Below are 15794 nucleotides of genomic sequence, written 5' to 3' on the forward strand. Positions count from 1 at the left end.
AATGTAAATGACTGCTCTTGTGGGAAGATTCGGTTCAGGGTGGTAAGGACAAACACGCACAATCACATCTACATCCACTTTTGTGTGCCTTCTACGACTCGCTCGCTCGAACGATAAAACATGCTTGTGCAGTTCACAGTCCCTAATCATTTTTCTGTTTGTGTGTTTGTGTTGTTTATCGCTGGCTCTCAGCTGCAAAGCTAAAGAAGATTCGACTACTGGGACTGAATCTGATCTGTGTGTACATGCAAGTGTGCCTGAACAAAGAAATCACAAATGATCTTGTTTGCGTCTTACTCTGCTGCTGATGTAACTAAGGCTGTGGTTGAAAAAGAATAGTAAAAGGTTTTTGAGGAAAACATTCCAGGGTATTTCATCATATAGCGGACTTCAACGGGGATCAATGGGTTGAAGGTCCAAATTGCAGCTTCAGTGCAGCTTTAAAGGCCTCTACACGATCCCAGCTGAGGATTAAGGTTCTTATGTAGTGAAACGATCGTTTTTTAAAAAAATAAAAATGTATATACTTCTTAACCACAAATGCTTGATTTGCACTAGCTCGACTTCACGCATTAGGCCGTGTTCACACTTGACGTCTTTTTTGAAAAGAAAAGTTGACAGGCGCGCGTTTTTAGTTACTAAAACATCTGGACGTTTTACAGCAGAGGGCGTCTTTTTGTTGCTATAACAACGGCTGCAACAGTAGCCTATGTGTGGAGCAGAAATGTAGATAAAAGAGGAAGCTGTCTCTTTTCTTTTTTGACATTTTTGCCTTTTATTTGATAGGACAGTATTTAGACAGGAAGCGAAGTGGGATGGAGAGGGGGAACGGGATCGGGAAAGGTCTGAAAGCCGGGACTCGAAAAAAGGGACGCCCAAAGCGCAACGGCGCTACTGTACATGTCGATGTGCGGCTTAAGAAGCTAGCAATGCTGCACGTCGGTTTTTGAAGTTAACGGGGAGGCGAATCCGGTTCACAACAATAAAATAAAAGTCTATATAATGGCACCTTTCCCATTTTTTCTTGTTGTTATGGAAACAACAGGTCTAGCTACTCGCTTGTCATTGGTCAGCTCTCAAAAAAGCACTTGAAGTAGGGCGTTTTCTTCAGAAAAGTTAAACTTTTTTCAACTTGAAAAGACGCTCTGAGCTGCAGAAAAAGACGCCGGCGGTGGCGTTTAAAAAAAGCGCTCAGGGCTTTTTTGAAAAGACGGTTTACTCCATAGGGTTATAATTTAAAACAGACGCTGGCAGTTAAAAAAAAGTGTGAACACGGCCTTACATAGTCACGTTGGAAAAGTAATGCTTGACGTAGGTGGAAGTACCGGCCCAGTGTTTACAAAGCGACTGTGACAAGGAAAGTCAAACGGCCTTTTAAAAAAAAAAAAAAAAAGGACAAAACAACGACGTTGGGCGATTTTGAAGTTGGAGGAGAAAATGAGAACTTTTGGAGCTGAAGCACACAACTGAAGAACTAACCACGCGTGACCTTTACATAATGCGCATTGCATATATATATATATATATATATATATATATATATATATATATATATTTTTTTTTTTATTTATTTATTTATTTATTTATTTATTTATTTATTTATTTATTTATTTTTTGAGCCCATTTAAGCTACATTGAAACTGCAATTTGGACCTTCAACCCATTGGGTCCCATTGAAGTCCACTATATGGAGAAAGATCGATTTTTCGATTGATTTCTTTTTGACTAAAGAAAGAACATCTTGGATGACATGAGGGTTAAATGAAATTATTAGGAAATTTTCATTCAGGAGTGAACTAATGCTTTAAAGCAGGGGTCCCCAAACTTTTTTCTGAGCGGGCCACGTAATTTTCTTTTCTTTAATGGGGGGCTCTGGCATTGTTCAGAGGGCCGGTCCAAATGTGGGGGCGGGCCGCATTCGGCCCCCGGGCCTTAGTTTGGGGACCCCTGCTTTAAAGTAATATTTGACCCAAAAGTGGAAATTTGATAAGAATTTACTCACCCTCAAGCTCTCTGAGATACAGAAGAGTTTTTTGCTTCGTTGGAATAGATTTGGAAAAGTTTAGCATTACATCACTTGCTCACAATTGGATTCTCTGCAGTGAATGGGTGCCATCAGAGTCCAAACCGCTTATTAAAACATGACAATAATCCACACAAATCCAGTCCATCAGTTAACATCTTGTCAAGCAAAAAACTGCCTGTTTGTAATAAAATCATCATTAAGATGTTCTAAACTTTATGATTCCTCTGTCCATAATATTACTTTCTCCAGTAAAAAAGTTGTGGCTTTTGACATTAGAGGACAACAAGGGATGGACTCTTTGATTAGAGTAGGCTATATTCTGGACTTAAGGGGGTTAAAAAATGGGATTTTGAAATAAATTAATATACACCTACTTTTTAAATGAACCGATCACTTCTTGCGCCACAAGTCCCGTCCTTCATTATTTCTGTCTGAATATTCTCAATCTTTTCACTCAAATCTTATTACATTACTGAACTTAAAGGGTTACTTCATCCAAAAATGAAAATTCTGTCATTAATTACTCACCCCCATGTCATTCAAAACACGTAAGACCTTTGTTCATCTTCGAACACTAATCAAGATATTTTTGATGAAATCAGAGAGCTTTCTGACCCTGCATTGCCAGCAACGCAACTGACACGTTCAAGGCCCAGAAAGATAGTAAGGACATCTGTAAAATTGTCCATGTGACATTAGTGCTTCAACCGTAATTTTATGAAGCTACGACAGTACTTTTAGCTCAGAGAGAAAACAAAAATAACTTTATTCAACAATTTCTTCTCTTCCCTGTCTATCTTCGACGCACATTCACAACAGCACCAGACTATCCCAATGAGCTATCCCTTTAAATGTGTAGTGAATGCAGTTTCATTTTGTCTTTAAATATTTAGCTTTGCAAATCGACCTCAAGCAGTTTACCTCTTAAACTTGCCAAGATTTAGGATGAGGTTTTATTTGTTCTTTCTTTGCGATACCATTGAGACCCATATGATGCAGTTCTGTGGTTTATACAAAATAAAAGATATCTTTTGAAGAAGAAGAAAGATATGAGAAGGAGAGAGAGTGTCGAAGAACAAGGGAGATGTGAGAGACTCAACGCCTCATGCTGCAGTGCGGTGTGTCGAAGTGTCTTTCACACTTCACTTTCATATTTAATAAGCCTCTCTCTGTTTCTACCTAACACATGGAATGAACTCCACATACGTGTTTCGATCACTCTGTGTGAATGTACTTGGGCTGGTGAAACACACTTTTGGATGACTTTGCTCTTCTTTTCTAGAAGTTTCACTCTCAGATATCCTGAACACTGTCCATCTGAAGTTCTGTCTTCAAGTGAAGAGAAAATATGCATCTCTATTCAAAAACACTGTCTACTGGTTGAGCCAGTCGTGCTGTGGCTGGGTGGTATTTTAACATTCAAAAAATTATGCTCTTGTCAACAAAAAAATCCATGTGCTCTGAAACGTTTTAATGGACATCAAAAACAAGAAGAACATTGAATCCTATTTAGTCTATTTAGTTGTACAATCCATCCTAACCCAACTCAAATGTTGTCAGATTAATATAATACATCAGCAAATATCATAGATGTAGGGTGGGGAGTATAAATTCAGTCAACAGAAAGTGACATTATGAAACTCTCAGCAGCATTGGCTCACTCATTAATAATGGCTCTATAAATAGTCACCAAAAAAAAAAAAAAAAAAAGCATTATGATTTTCCCACAAGCAACAATTGTAGTGAGAGGAAAGAGCTTTTGAATTAGGAAATGAAAGCTTTTTTTTTTTTAAGTAAATTATAATATACAGTACATTTAATGTGTACACAATGTAATTAATATTATATTTTAATATAAAAAGGCTATATAAATAAGCTGCTTTTGTTGTTCAGGCTAGCCAAAAAGAAAAACAAGCTTTCATTTCCTAATTCAATAGCTCTTTCCTCTCACAACAAGTGTTGCTTGTGGGAATATCATATATTGTTTTTTTCTTTTTTGGCTAGCCTGAAATAGAAAAGCGGCCTAAACTATTTATAGAGCCATTATTAATGAGTGAGCTGAAGCTGCTGACAGTTTCATAATGTCACTTTCTGTTGACTGAATTTATATTCCCCAACCTACATCTATGTTGTTTGCTGATGTATTTTAACAATCTGACAACATTACAGATGGGTTTGAATGGATTGTTCAACAACTACATTACCGGTCAAAAGTTTTTGAACACTAAGATTTTTAATGTTTTTTTAAAGAAGTCTCTTCTGCTCACAAACCTGCCTTTAATGCATCCAAAGTACAGTAAAAACAGTACATTTTTTAAATATTTTTACCATTTAAAATAACCGCCTTCTATTTGAAAACATTTTAAAATGTAATTTATTCCTGTGATTTTAAAGTTGAATTTTTAGCATTATTACGTCACATGATCCTTCAGAAATCATTATAATATTCTGTTATCCTGTTCAAAACACATTTATTATTATTATTGTTGAAAACAGCTGAGTAGAATTTTTTTTCAGGTTTCTTTGAAGAATAGAAAGTTCAGAAGTACAGCATAAATAACATAAAATATCTTACTGTCCAAAAACTACCTAGATTTTTTTTTTCTTAGATGTTTAGCCATAATATTTTTAGCAGCAGTGATTTTTAGAAACCGATGACGCAGCATACTAAAACACAGCCTTTCAACGCACTTGTTTTTGATGTCCATTAAAACATTTCAGAGCGCGGTAAAACCCTCTGCGATGGGTTGCATTTCTACACTCGCCTTCAAAACACTGCTACTCCAACAAAGCAATGCTTTTGTAAAAAAATCCAGTGCCAGTAAATGTCACAACATTTACCGTAGGACTGTGTTGTCTTCTGTGAGTGACGTTCCTATTATTATGCATAATCCGCAAGGCTTTTGAAAGGATTATGATAGTTTTCTGCGATAAAAGGTTATAGTTTTTATCCAGTTTGTTGAGCATCTGTCAGTTAATTTATTGCTAATATACTTATCTGACCTGTGCCTGGTGGACCAGACTAAAATCAGTTTTACTGTCTGTCTGTTTTCCTTTACAGGACAGTGACAGTGAGAACTGATATTTCTCAGGAAGCCTTGGTTACACGTTCAGCATTTAAAAAACATTATTTAGCATAATACTGCAGACAAAGCTATGAGTCAGTATACAAAATACACAATAGATGAAGTATAAATGGCAACATCCTTAACATTTGAAAAGGAAATCTGGACTCGTTCATCCACAAATGAATGCTTTTTTGCTCTTTCATGTTGTTCCAAACCCAAACTTTCTACTAATGAGTGCAAAAGAAGATATTTTGAAGAACTTTTTCTTTCCGTAAAGTGAGAAGTCTGTGGAATTCAAAACAACAACATTGGACCTCGTAGCATGAACCTTGTCATATGAGTTATATGAGAAAAAATCAATAATAAACTTCATGTTCCACAGAGGAATGAATGTTGTGCTGGTTTGGAATGGCATAAGGGTGAGTAAATGATAAGTATTCCTTTTGTGCCTAAACCTTGTTTAAGAATACTGATCAGCTGTGACTCCACACAAAGGCTTTGACCTCTTGACTGTACATCTGATGTCTTGGTCGAAAGGCCTCTGACCATTCCAGTGGTTCACTGTTGTGGTGGGACAGGGACTTGCCCATATCGATCTTTAAATCGACATCCATTGATTGTCTTTCTTTGTGTGTGTGTGTAAAAACATTTGACCCATAAAAGCATGATACTCTGCTGCTGGAAAGCACTGTCTGGACAGATTGCTGATGCTAAGCACTTTGATCTGTAAACAAATACCCTGTTTACGGGGAATATTCTCAGACCAGACCCCAGGGTCAGCTCGTGTAACCCAACTGCCAACGTTACGCATATGATCACATGATACTAAAATAACACACTGTTTGGTCACAAGCGTTTGTTGCTCTGTTTCTGATGTATTATGATTGAATGCTTCATATGGAGTAGGCTGAGTGCTTATACACTGCTGTTCAAAAGTTTTGGATCAGTGCGATTTAAATTTTTTTTTGTTTCTTACGTTCATCACGGGTACATTTATTAGATTTAAAAACAAACAAAAAAAGAATAGTGTAAAATGTTATTACAATGTAAAATAACTCTTTTCTGTTTTTGTATATACTTTATTTTTGTGTTACTTCAGTCTTTAGTGTCACATGATCCTTAAGAATTCATTCTAATATGCTCATTTATTTTCAGTGTTGAACGGAGTTTTTCAGGATTCTTTAATGAATAAAAAGTTTAAAAGAACAGCATTTATTTAAAATAGAAGTCTTTTGTAACAATGTAAACAATGCAAAGTTTAAAAATGAAAGAAATTTGAAAAAGTATTACTTTAATTCAGCAAGGATGTGTTAAATTATGTAAAAAAAAAATGATAGTAAAGACTTGATAGAAAAGATTTCTATTGTGAATAACTGCTGTTCTTTTTACCTCTTTATTCAGCAAAGAATCCTAAAGAAAGAATCGCAGGCAACTGTTTCCAACATTGATGATAATAATAATAAATCAACATATTAGAATGATTTTCGAAGGATCATGTGACACTGAAGACTGGTGTAATAATGCTGAAAATTCAGCTTTGAATCAGAAGAATGAATTATTTCAATGTATATTAAAATAGAAAACCATTATTTCAAATTGTAAAAATATTTCAGATTATTGCTGCATTTTTGACCACATAAATGCAGCCTTGATGAGCATAAGAGACTTGCTTAAAAATTTGAACTAGTAAGAGAAACACATTTACTCATCTAAGCATCTAAGCAAGTAGTAATGTTAGCCTATATTTGATTTACCCTTTACAGTTGCTGCTTTCATAAAAATACACTTACTTGTAGGTTTAAAATGCTACGTTTGGCATATTTAATGTCCAGTGGCAAATATTTTACCATAATCAATATTTTATGGACATTTATTGTGGTCCTATTCTATTGGACTGTGTCTGTTTGGCGCGCATGCACATTGAAGTGAAGTCTGTAAAGCCTGATTCAGACTACACGATTTTAGCCTGATTTTGACACGATCTGCTTAACATTATGGTGTCAAGATTCAATTGTTTCATCTCTAAAACCAAATCCACATTGAGCCTACAACGCTTCACGACATCGTCACAGAAAGACCAACATTTTTTCGTCATCCATGACAAGTTCGGTCACATCTGTGACACTGGCCAATAGGATCACGGAATGCCTTTGTACATTCTTTCAAACATGCCAAAACAAAAGAGACAATAGTATCGCTCCTGCTAGGTGGAATTTTACAATGGATTAAATGTTTGTGAAGCTATGAAAACAATAATTCTGCATTAAAGATGTTTGTGAAAAAAAGTCAAATAAAAACTATTTTACCTCAGTTCTCTTTGACAGTTCATGCTGTCCTCTTCATGCCATCCAGGTTTGTGTCCACTGTCAGGTTTTCGTTTTCTTTTTGGGTTTTTATGATGACAAGACCGAGCAAAACACGCTGTTTGCTACCCATTTTTTGTTTACGCTCATGTCACCTTCTGTCTAGTCCCGTGCTATCGATGACAGCACGCATGTCATTAAAGACGGCAAGCGATGAACGTGTAGTGTGACATGATTCTTGTTCAAGACACGACAAGATTTTAGGAGTCAAAATTGCATAAATCTGACACGGTGACTGTCGTAACTGACAAAAAAAAATTGTGTAGTCTGAACCGGGCTTAAGATAAGACTTGTCCACTCCTGACAGGGAAATGGAAATATTTGCATGACTTTCTAACATTTGCAGATGGAGAATATAGTTATGCACTGAGGAATATAGTTATGCGCTGAGGAAAACAAATCTCAAATGCATTAAACAGCACAAATATAGTCAAGAGCATCTGTCCTGCCAACCTGTTAACTATATCTTAGAAAATTATTCTTAAGTCAAATGTCAATTTGATTTATGCCTTTTCCCTGTGTCCTCCACTATTTTTCAGATGCACTTGCAACATCAGACTAATGTACACTATGAACTGCTTTTCCATATTCTGTGTAGTTATTAAAAACAAATCAATATATCATACAAATTCGATATACCACCCAGTCCTCATATGGAGTTGATTTATATTACAATTCTCTTATGTTCACCAAGGCTGCATTTATTTGGTGAAAAATACAGTAAAAACAGTAATACTGTGAAATATTATTACTGTTTCAAACAATTCATTTCTATTCAAATATATTGTAAAAAGTCATTTGTTACTGTGATGCAATGCAGAATTTTCAGCATCATTACTCCAGTCTTCAGTGTCACATGATCATTCAGAAATCATTATAATATACAGTTAATATACAGTAGGGCTGGACGATAAATCGAACGATATTGTGAGGCGCATTTAGTCAATGAAGCCGGTACTTTGATTAGTAGTAAATCTCCATCACGTGCGTTCAGCTCAGGTTCCGCTGGAGCGGCAATTAATACACAGACACGTAAATCTCTGACAAGCTACGCCAAATCGCGCTCAATCGCATTCGATTTGCATTCGATTTTGAGCGCGATTTGGCGTAATTGCCGCTCCAGCTGAACGCACGTGATGGAGATTTACTACTAATCAAAGTACCGGCTTCATTGACTAAACGCGCCTCACAATATCGTTCGATTTATCGTCCAGCCCTAATATACAGATAAGTTTTGATCAAATTAATTCATGCTGAATTCATCCTTGCTGAATAAAAAAAATGTACTTACTGAAGCCAACCTTTTGAACGGTAGTGTAAATGAGGCTGAATGATTTATTGTCAAGAGTGTGGAAGTGGGACGTAACTGTAGTCATTACGATTATGCCATTAAAAGGTTTTTACCAGACAATGAAGAGGTGGAGATTTTTATTTTTCAAAGCGGTGAGGCTTTGTGTTGTCATTTCTTTCCACCACATCATGGCTGAATGAACTGATTAAGCTTAACCTCAGTATGAACCCTTCCCACATTGAGCAGGAAGTTGTTCTATCCTTTGCTCATGTGTGAAGAGAGAGAGCGAGAAGGCTGAATCTAGACGGTTTTCGCCTGGGCACAGCCCTCCAGACCCGCAGCTGGAGACGGGCCATTGTGTTCTCCGTCATCCAGACGTCCAGTGTTGTTGCCATAGCAACGGCAGGGCTAGCTGAGGTCAGAATGCGTATGCTGGCTGATAAGAGGCAGAGCATCCAGACTACTGAGTCTTTAATCAGCTCTCTGGTTAATCAATACCAACCAGCCTGCAGCTAATCAGCTGAGGACGTTCAGCATGAGTCTGATGCTCAGGCCATTGTCCATAACTGGGTCATTTTTGTTCCTCATATCTGTTACAAGGAATAAAAGAGCACAATGTATGATGACTACTATTATAAAATGAGAGCTCAGCGGTTCTCCCTGACTGGCTGAAAAGGACCAGGCTTAAGCCTTGTTCACACTTTTGATTTTGGCTAGCAGGCGGCACTGCTAGAATACTTTTTTTGCCATAAATTGTATCATGTTGCGATGGTACAATAATCTGTAGTTTATGGTTTTAATAAAGGAAATAACTACAATCTCAACAAGCACTGTGAATAACATAAAGTAAACAATGTAGAAACTGCTAACTGTTAAAAGAACACTCCACTTTTTTTTGGAAATAGGCTCATTACCCAACTCCCCCTGAGTTAATAAGTTGATTTTTACCATTTTGAAATCCATTCAGCCGTTCTCCTGTTCTGGCGATTATCACTTTTAGCTTAGCATAGATCATTGAATCCTATTAGACCAGTAGCATCACGTTTAAAAATGACCAATGAGTTTCCATATTTGTTGTATTTAAAACTTGACTCTTCTGTAGTTATATCGTGTACTAAGACCGGTGGAAATACAAAGCTGCGAGTTTCTAGGCTGATAATATTAGGAACTACACTTCCATTTCGGCGTAATAGTCAAGGAAGTTTGCTGCCGTAATATGGCTGAAGCAGGCGGAGTATTATCAGAAATGAGTTCCCAGCTAGTTTAGCATTTGCACATGTGCTGCGTGGTATTACTGCTCCTGCTTCAGCCTTATTACGGCAGCAAACTTCCTTGACTATTACGCCGGAATGGGAGAGTAGTTCCTAATCTTATCAGCCTTGAAAATTGAAGCTTTGCATTTCCACCGGTCTTAGTACACGATATAACTACAGAAGAGTCAAGTTTTAAATAGGACAAATATCGAAACTCGTTGGTCATTTTTGAATGCGATGCTATTGGTCTAATAGGATTCAATGATCTATGCTAAGCTATGCTAAAAGTGATATCGCCAGAACAGGAGAACGGCTGAATGGATTTCAAAACGGTAAAAATCAACTTATTAACTCGGGGGGAGTTGGAGAATGAGCCTATTTCCAAAAAAAGTGGAGTGTTCCTTTAAGTTAAATGTGATTTTTTTTTTTATATATATATAGAAACACATTTCAGTTTTTGTAAATATAGGGAGGTTTACTGTATTACATGATTTGCAGTGCTTAATGGGAGTGTACTGGCCTTAAAGAAGTACATTTCTAGAACAAAAAATTACAGATAATTTACTCACCCTCTTCTCAAATATTCATTTCTTTCTTCTTTCGATAAGAAATTGTTTCTTGAGGAAACCTTCAGAAATTATCTCCATATAGTGGACTTCAATGCTGCCCCCAAGTTTGAACTTTCAAAATGCAGCTTCAAATGGCTCTAAACAATCCAAGCCGAGGAAGAAAGGTCTTATCTAGTGAAACGATTGGTTATTTTTTTTATTTATTTTTTTTTAAATTACAATTTATATACTTTTTAACCTCAAACACTCATCTTGTCTTGCTCTGCCTGAACTCTGCTGTTTCCGTTTCAAGACTGTTAGGGCACGTCGAAAAACTTATTTTCTAAAACTTCAAAATTGTCCTACATCACTGTTTAACCTTTTTTTTTTTTTTTTTTTTTTTAAGGTGTTTTTGAGGTTAAAAAGTATATAAATAGATTTTTTTTTTTTTTTTTTTTTTTTTAAACCGATCGTTTCGCTAGATGAGACCCTTTTTCCTCGGCTGGGATCGATTACAACCAAATTTGGGATTGTTTGAGGCCGCATTTAAACTGCATTTTGGAAGTTCAAACTCAGGGCACCATAGAAGTCCACTATATAAAAATCCTGAAATGTTTCCCTCAAAAAACATAATTTCTTTACAACTGAAGAAAGAAAGTCATGAACATCTTGGATTGGGGGCGAGTACATTATCTATTAATTTTTTATGGAAGTGAACTTATCCTTTAAGTGATATTTCCAGGTAGTGCTGTCAAAAGTACTGATGTCTGTACTGAAATTTTGAAAATGTGATGACACCAGCATTTCTCGCTAGCAGTTTTAGCACTGTTGACCGTATTCCTAAAAACCTTTGATTGGATATTGTGTTAATGGGCTCAAGATATGTGTCTGTGATTGGCTACAAAGATCATGGCTTCACACTCTTCACCGAGTGCTTGCATAGATACACACGGGAGCGCTTGAAACCGCGTTTATCAGCGGATCCCTAATGTATCTGCTCATAGAATGATCTGCTGATAGACTCGCCTTTCAGACATTCTCATGTGCATCTGTAAGTGCTCTGTAAATAGGGTGAAAGATGTGTATTTACACAAAAGTTTTTGAAGTGACGATCATTGCAGCCAATCACAGATATATTAGTTGAGTGTGTAAACACAATGGCCAATCAGAGGTGTTTTAGAAACCGCACAGCAGCGCTCAAAATGCTAGCAGAAATGTTGCTAAATAAGAATAAATATTCTGATAATTTACTTACCCCCATATCATCCAAGATGTTTATGTCTTTCTTTCTTCATTCGAAAAGAAATGAGGTTTTTGAGGAAAACATTCCAGGATATTTCTATAAAGTGGACTTCAATGGGGATCAACAGGTTGAAGGTCCAAATTGCAGTTTTAATGGAGCCTCATCTTTCACCTTATCTGCACAATCCCAAATCAAGAATAAAGGTCTTATCTAGTGAAACAATCTGTCATTTAAAAAAAAAAAAATTGTATATACATACCACAAATGCTCGTCTTGCACTAGCTCAACCTCATGCATTACATAACCTTTCAAGTACCGACCCAGTGTTTTCAAAGTAAATGTCCAAAGAAGGTCAAACACCCTTTACAAAAAAGGGTAAAACAATGATGCCAGACAATTTTGAAGTTGGAAGAGAAAATGAGTTTGAGTTTTTCGTCCAACCCTATCTTTTTTAACCGAAGTTCACTCTTAAAAATAAAGGTGCTTTAAAAGGTTCTTCACAGCGATGCCATAGAAAAAACAATTTTGGTTCCACAAAGAACCATTCAGTCAAAGGTTCTTTAAAGAACCATCTCTTTCCTACCTTTTTATAATCTGAAGAACCTTTTTTCGCCACAGAGAACCTTTTGAGAAACATAAAGGTTCTTCAGATGTTAAAGGTTCTTTAAGGAACCATTTAGACAAAAAAGCTTCTTCTATGGCATCATGAAGCACCTTTATTTTTAAGAGTGTACACAGACGAAGAACTAACCACACAACCTTTCAAATGTGATTGTTATGTGTGAAGATGCGCATCACAGAGCTAGTGCAACACAAGCATTTGTGGTTAAAAAGTATATACATTTTTAGATGGGTTTTTATTTTTAATTACTGATCGTTTCACTAGACCCTTATTTCTCGGCTGGGATCGTGTAGGTCCCTGAAGCTGCATTGAAACTGCAATTTGGACCTTCAACCTGTTGTGCACCATTAAAGTCCACTATATGGAGAAAAAACACTATATGGAGTGTTTTCCTCAAAAACCTTAATTTCTTAAAGAAAGACATTAACATTTTGGATGACATAGGTTTGAGTAAATTATCAGGAAGTTTTCATTCTGGAAGCAAACTAATCCTTAATTTCAGTACAGACGTCGGAACTTTTCAAGGGTTCGATTACCTTTCGAAACTGGAATCTGGTAGCTGATATACGTGCACAAGGTAACAATATTAAAAAGTAATATATCTCCTTTTAATTTTTTTGTAGAAAATTTATGTAAACGCAATACAATTGTGAGCTGAATTCGTGTTTGTAGGAACCACAGATCGTATTCATTATGTAGAGGTGATGATGAATGAAAGTGAAAGGAGGGAAAACAGCTGTCTAAGGGAGTTGGAGTTGCAGTGAGAGAATGTTGCCTGAGTCGGCTGGTGCTTTTGACTTCTCCATTCATTTTCGGTATTTATGACCTCATTTGCGTAATTCCCATCAGCCACCAGCCTCGCCGAAATCTCCAATTATATATGCATCTCGGTGCTGCCCAACGAATTGCGTTCCCTAGGTGGTTAATATTTTCTTAATGATGCGTGTGATTTTCTGTTTGACTGTGGAGAACATGGGGAAGTATACACAGCCTCTCAGCATGTCAGTTTAGTGCTCTTGGCATGTGTGTGTGTGTGTGTGTGTGTGTGTGTCTGGGTTTGCTCTAGAGATCCATCAGTACGTGACCCACTGTGTTGTTAATGATGTAATGAGTGGTGGGGATGAGGCCTGGGGCATGTTGTCTTCTCCGTGGTGACTTCATAAACGAAGTCTGCAGAGGGGCGACCGCGGCTCGGCTCGGCTCGGCTCGGCTCAGGCAGGTGCCAAGCACCGCTACCCTCTCCTGCAATGCAGAGACAAAGCAGTTTAACACTGGGGTTTAGGCTTTTGTCATCTGTGTGCGAAGTATGGCAGTTTTGTGCAGTGCACTGAGGCAGAATACATCCCAAGCACGTGCTAAATGCTGATGTGTGCACAGTACTAGACAGTTAGTCATGCATTTTTCCTCTAAATGTCTCACTTAGACACGTTTCTGCTAAAGCCTGTAATGTATTCAGCCGTCTGGGTTCAAATGGCCTCTTTTCGGAGAACAATGCAGATGTAATTTTTATAGCTTAGGCTCATTTGGTCTCTGAAATGTGTGACTGTACTTGAAGATGGGAATTTTATGTTCATTTTGTGGGGAGTTTTAGTTGTGTGGGTTTAACTGGATTGTTGAAAGTCAATATTAAAGTTTAAAAAATGTAATCATGCCAGCATCTATTCAGGATACTAATATGAAATGCAGAAATTGGTAAAGATACCCTTCTTGGTAGTGTACTGACAAACACGATCAGCCTTGAGTGAATGTAAACAGCACAAACGATTGGATTTGTGTCAAAATATTGGATGTGTCAATTAGGCCTTGCAGTGTAAATGCAACCCAATAAAAATGTTGTATGTTATGTCATTAACATTAATCTAGTAACAATATTGACTAGAAAAACAAACACTTGCTCCTCTTGGCCAGATAAGCAATCCAAAATCGAACATGAACACATGGCTAAGGGGGATAAAATAAAATGTAAAGGTAATTTTAATCACACACCAGCTTCACAGTCAAGCAACATTAATTGATTGATTAAATATGAATAAATATTTATACACTGAGGTTGACAAATAATGTGAACAGCTGGGAAATAAGCAATATTTCTTTAACTCTTTCCCTGCCAGCTTTTTTGAAAAAAGTTGACAGCCACCGCCAGCATTTTTGATCATTTTTTTTACTAACATTTCATGCCCCCCAGAATATTTTGTTGAATATCTGAACATGCAATACACCAAAATAAAGAACAAAGCTTCTACTTTTAAGCGTCTAGCTTCAAGCATTCTTTTCTTATCAACACTCGGATGTAGGAAAGTTTTATAAAAAAAGCAACACATTCCACAAAAAGCTAAGAAAACCACAATTTTATCAAAGGCTATTGGATCATATTCAGTATGCTGATCGAAGCGAAGAAGCAGTAGATGGCTTCCATCAGCACCCCCAAAGCTTCACAGTCCTTTGCCTAATGTTATGGAGTAAAATGTTGATGCAGTAAGAGGTAGTTTTCATTTATATGCTGTTTATTGTTGTTATTGTTTTTGCATCTTCCTCACCTGTGTTTTTGATCAGGAGATTCTGAACTCACTCAGGAGATGCGTAATAGCATATAACAGTAAAAACGTGGAAACATAAAATTCCATGTTTGGCGGGGAAAAAGTTAAGATGTTTTACCACCATTTGTCTTTTAATATAGCTTCCAAACTTCTTAGAATAGATTGTTACAACTTTTGAATATTCCACAGTGATATGTCGTCTATCAGAACATCTTTCAGTTATTTAAGAGATCTTGAAGGAGGGAATCTAGTTTTCTCCGAAAGTATCTATAGTGGTTTGATAATATTCATGTCAGGTGATTTGTTTGTCAAGGGCAGGTGTTGAAGTTTTTTTTTGGTGCTCTGACTGTCCAGGTTTTATCATCATCCTCATACCATCTACAATTTAGCATTTTTGTGTGTGTGTGTGATTTAAGTTTTAGTAATAGCAGCTCTTTCATGGATACTAACTTTGTGAAGCTCAATAGTTGGGTTCTTCAAGGTGAAAATTGACGTTTGCTGTCACTTTTGCTGCTGTAGTTTTATGTTGGGAGTAGGCATGGGATGATAACCGGTTTCAAGGTTTACCGCGGTTTGAGAAAGTCACGGTTTCAAAACCGCAAACAAAAAAAGTTATACCGTTCCTACGATATGTGCATTTTCTGTGTCGTCAAAGTGAAAGCGCAGGACTCGCTACTAGGTTGTGTGTGTGCGTACCTGCAGCGAAAACAATGCAGCCCCTCCCTCACCGATCGTGTCTGTGATTGTGCACGTGATCCACAGTCAGTGAGACTCAGCCGGACTCAGCAGTGATATATAAGTTCAGGATGGACGAAGGAGGTGAACCCACACAACACAGAGTGG

General features: G+C 37.0%; 1 protein-coding gene across 1 annotated transcript in view; it reads left to right on the top strand.

Moving 5' to 3' along the window:
* man1a2 (mannosidase, alpha, class 1A, member 2) overlaps window positions 1–15794 on the top strand; it is a 137507-nt gene that overhangs the window by 62724 nt on the left and 58989 nt on the right. The gene's annotated exons all lie outside the window — the stretch shown is intronic.

This window comes from Garra rufa, chromosome 8 (assembly GCF_049309525.1).
Source record: "Garra rufa chromosome 8, GarRuf1.0, whole genome shotgun sequence".
NCBI lineage: Eukaryota > Metazoa > Chordata > Actinopteri > Cypriniformes > Cyprinidae > Garra > Garra rufa.